The 4,141-nt window shown below is 65.9% G+C and overlaps 1 protein-coding gene across 1 annotated transcript in view; it reads right to left on the bottom strand.

The window, feature by feature from the left end:
- Positions 1–3,232, bottom strand: part of LOC147112181 (rho-related GTP-binding protein RhoG) — an 87,728-nt gene extending 84,496 nt beyond the window's left edge. The window contains exon 1 of the mRNA XM_085999820.1: positions 3,172–3,232. The gene's annotated coding sequence lies outside the window, so the exon portion shown is untranslated. The remainder of the gene's footprint in view (positions 1–3,171) is intronic.
- Between the last annotated feature and the right edge of the window lie 909 nt (positions 3,233–4,141).

Here is a 4,141-nt window from a genome sequence, read left to right as displayed (position 1 = left end):
GAGAGGAGGAGGGGGAGGGAGAGGAGGAGGGCGAGGAGGGAGGGAGGAGGAGGGAGGGAGGGGGAGGGGGAGGGAGGGGGAGGGGGAGGGAGAGGAGGAGGGGGAGGGAGAGGAGGAGGGGGAGGAGAGGAGGAGGAGGGGGGAGGGAGGGGGAGGGAGAGGAGGAGGGGGGAGGGAGGGGGAGAGGAGGAGGGGGGAGGGAGGGGGAGGGAGGGAGAGGAGGGAGGGAGGGGGAGGGAGGAGGGAGGGAGGGGGAGGGAGGAGGGAGGGAGGGGGAGGGAGGAGGGAGGGAGAGGAGGGGGAGGGAGAGGGGGGAGAGGAGGGGGAGGGAGAGGGGGGAGAGGAGGGGGAGGGAGAGGAGGGAGGGAGGGGGAGGGAGAGGAGGGAGGGAGGGGGAGGGAGAGGAGGGAGGGAGGGGGAGGGAGGGAGGGGGAGGGAGAGGAGGGAGGGAGGGGGAGGGAGAGGAGGGAGGGAGGGGGAGGGAGAGGAGGGAGGGAGGGGGAGGGAGAGGAGGGAGGGAGGGGGAGGGAGAGGAGGGAGGGAGGGGGGAGAGAGAGGAGGGAGGGAGGGGAGGGAGAGGAGGGAGGGAGGGGGAGGGAGAGGAGGGAGGGAGGGGGAGGGAAAGGGAGGAGGGGGAGGGGGAGGGGGAGGGAGAGGAGGAGGGGAGGGAGAGGAGGAGGGGGGAGGGAGAGGAGGAGGGGGGAGGGAGAGGAGGAGGGGGGAGGAGGGGGAGGGAGAGGGGGAGGGAGAGGAGGAGGGGGGAGGGAGGGGGGAGGGGGAGGGGAGGGGGAGGGAGGGAGGGGGAGGGAGAGGAGGGAGGGAGGGAGAGGAGGGAGGAGGGGGAGGGAGAGGAGGGAGGGAGGGGAGGGAGAGGAGGGAGGGAGGGGGAGGGAGAGGAGGGAGGAGGGGGAGGGAGAGGAGGGAGGGAGGGGGAGGGAGAGGAGGGAGGGAGGGGGAGGGAGAGGAGGGAGGGAGGGGGAGGGAGAGGAGGGAGGGAGGGGGAGGGAGAGGAGGGAGGGAGGGGGAGGGAGAGGAGGAGGAGGGGGAGGGGGAGGGAGAGGAGGGAGGGAGGGGAGGGAGAGGAGGGAGGGAGGGGGAGGGAGAGGAGGGAGGGAGGGGGAGGGAGAGGAGGGAGGGAGGGGGAGGAGAGGAGGGGAGGGAGGGGGAGGGAGAGGAGGGAGGGAGGGGAGGAGGGAGGAGGGAGGGAGAGGAGGGAGGGAGGGGGAGAGGAGGAGGGAGGGAGGGAGAGGAGGGGAGGGAGAGGAGGGAGGGAGGGAGAGGGGAGGGAGGGGAGGGGGGAGGGAGGGGGAGGGAGAGGAGGGAGGGAGGGGGAGGGAGAGGAGGGAGGGGAGGGGGAGGGAGGAGGAGGGAGGGAGGGGGAGGGAGAGGAGGGAGGGAGGGGGAGGGAGAGGAGGAGGGGGAGGGAGAGGAGGAGGGGGAGGGAGAGGAGGAGGGGGAGGGAGAGGAGGAGGGGGGAGGGAGGGGGAGGAGAGGAGGAGGGGGGAGGGAGGGGGAGGGAGAGGAGGAGGAGGGAGGGAGGGGGAGGGAGGAGGGAGGGAGGGGGAGGGAGGAGGGGAGGGAGGGAGGGAGGAGGGAGGAGGGGGAGGGAGGGGAGGGAGGAGGGAGGAGGGAGGGAGGGGGAGGGAGGAGGGAGGGAGGGGAGAGGGAGGAGGGAGGGAGGGGGAGGGAGGAGGGAGGGAGAGGAGGGGAGGGAGGAGGGGAGGGAGGAGGGAGGGGAGGGAGGAGGGAGGAGGAGGAGGGAGGAGGGGAGGAGGGAGGAGGGAGGGAGGGGGGAGGGAGGGAGGAGGGAGGGAGGAGGTAGGGAGGGAGGGGGGAGGGAGGGAGGAGGGAGGGAGGAGGGAGGGAGGGAGGGGAGGGAGGGGGGAGGGAGAGGAGGAGGAGGGGGAGGGAGAGGAGGAGGAGTAGGAGGAGGGAGGGAGGGGGAGAGGAGGAGGGAGGGAGGGGGGAGAGGAGGAGGGAGGGAGGGGGAGAGGAGGAGGGAGGGAGGGGGAGAGGAGGGAGGGAGGGAGGGGAGGGAGAGGAGGGAGGAGGGAGGGAGGGGGAGAGGAGGAGGGAGGGAGGGAGGAGGGAGGGGGAGGGGGAGGGAGAGGAGGAGGAGGGAGGGAGGAGGAGGGAGGGAGGAGGAGGAGGGGGAGGGAGGGGGAGGGAGGAGGAGGGAGGGAGGGGGAGGGAGGAGGAGGGAGGGAGGGGGAGGGAGGAGGAGGGAGGGAGGGGAGGGAGGGAGGAGGAGGGGAGGGAGGGGGGAGGGAGGGGAGGGAGGAGGAGGAGGGAGGGAGGGGAGGAGGGAGAGAGGAGGAGGAGGGAGGAGGGGGAGAGGAGGAGGAGGGAGGGAGGGGGACGGAGGAGGAGGAGGGAGGGAGGGGGAGAGGAGGAGGAGGAGGAGAGGGAGAGGAGGAGGAGGAGGGAGAGGGAGAGGAGGAGGAGGGAGGGAGGGAGAGGAGGAGGAGGGAGGGAGGGAGAGGAGGAGGAGGGAGGGAGAGGAGGAGGAGGGAGGGAGGGAGAGGAGGAGGAGGGAGGAGGGAGAGGAGAGGAGGGAGGAGGGAGAGGAGGAGGAGGAGGAGGGAGGGAGGGAGAGGAGGAGGAGGAGGAGGAGGAGGGAGGGAGAGGAGGGGAGGAGGAGGGGAGGGAGGAGAGGAGGAGGAGGAGGAGGAGGGAGGGAGAGGAGGAGGAGGAGGAGGAGGGAGGGAGAGGAGGAGGAGGAGGAGGGAGGGAGGGAGAGGAGGAGGGAGGAGAGGAGGGAGGGAGGGAGGGAGAGGAGGAGGAGGAGGAGGAGGGAGGGAGGGAGAGGAGGAAGGAAGGGAAGGAGAGGGAAAGGTTCAAGTTCAGCCTCTGCTCCAGACTCTCAGTGGCCGCTTCAAAATGTCCGATGGAGGATCGGAGGGAACTGAGAGCCCGGGGAGACAGAGCCCAGAGAGAGAGAGAGAGAGAGAGCCAGAGCCCAGACTCGAGCTCTCCTCCCACACTCAGGACTAACCCCCAGACTCTCCCCAGCCGCCAGCTCCTCTCCCGCGGCTCCGCCAAAACTTTTTCCAAGAAAGGAAACTTTGGGAAAGTTGGTGCGAGTTTGCCGGCTCCCCCCGGGTCCCTCCGCCCGCCACTCCCTCCGCCAGGAGAACGCCGGGCGCGCCGGCGGCGCAATGTCAGCCTCACCTCGCATCTCCTCCGCTCTCAGTCTGGCTGCCGATCGAGGAAGTGACCGCCCGAATCAGAGGAAGTTCAGTCAGTGACACCGACCAGGAAATGGCGAGGAGCCAAAAACCTCTTAAACGGGCAATTGGGGCTGGGGCTGTCCGGGACCCGGGACCCGGGACCGGTTCTGTTTCGGACAAGCGGTCAGACACCCGAGCAACCCCTCACGCCTCATCATTCCCAATTTATCACTCTTTGATCATTCTCCCAAATCAATCTCCCCACATCCTCAATCCCAGATCATCAATTTCAAATCATTAATTTCAAAACATCAATTTCAAATAATTAATTTCAAATCAATTTCATATCATCAATTTCAAATCATCAATTTCAAATCAATTTCATATCATCAATTTCAAATCAATTTCAAATCATCAATTTCAAATCAATTTCAAATCATCAATTTCAAATCTTCAATTTCAAATTATCAACAATTTAGATGATGTCATAGAAAGTCATATATCCAAAAGTCCCGTTCGCCCATCACCCCCTGTGCTCGCTGAACTACACTGGCTCCTGGTTAAGCAACGCCTCGATTTCAAAATTCTCATCCTTGTTTTCAAATCCCTCCACGGCCTCGCCCCTCCATACCTCTGTAATCTCCTCCAGCCCCACAACCCCACGAGATCTCTGCGCTCCTCCAATTCTGGCCTCTTGAGCATCCCCAATTATAATCGCTCCACCATTGGCGGCCGTGCCTTATGTTGCCTGGGCCCTAAGCTCTGGAATTTCCCTCCCTAAATCTCTACCCGTCTTTCCTCCTTTAAGGCGCCCTTTAAGATCTTCAATCTCCGATTTTCAATCACGATCGTCAATCTCCGATCGTCAATCTCCGATCGTCAATCTCCGATCGTCAATCTCCGATCGTCAGTCTCCGATCGTCAGTCTCCGATCGTCAATCTCCGATCGTCAATCTCCGATCGTCAGTCTC

Source organism: Somniosus microcephalus, chromosome 10 (assembly GCF_052327205.1).
Source record: "Somniosus microcephalus isolate GS21.2 chromosome 10, FLI_Smic_1.0, whole genome shotgun sequence".
NCBI lineage: Eukaryota > Metazoa > Chordata > Chondrichthyes > Squaliformes > Somniosidae > Somniosus > Somniosus microcephalus.
This window is presented reverse-complemented; position numbering and strand designations above follow the sequence as displayed.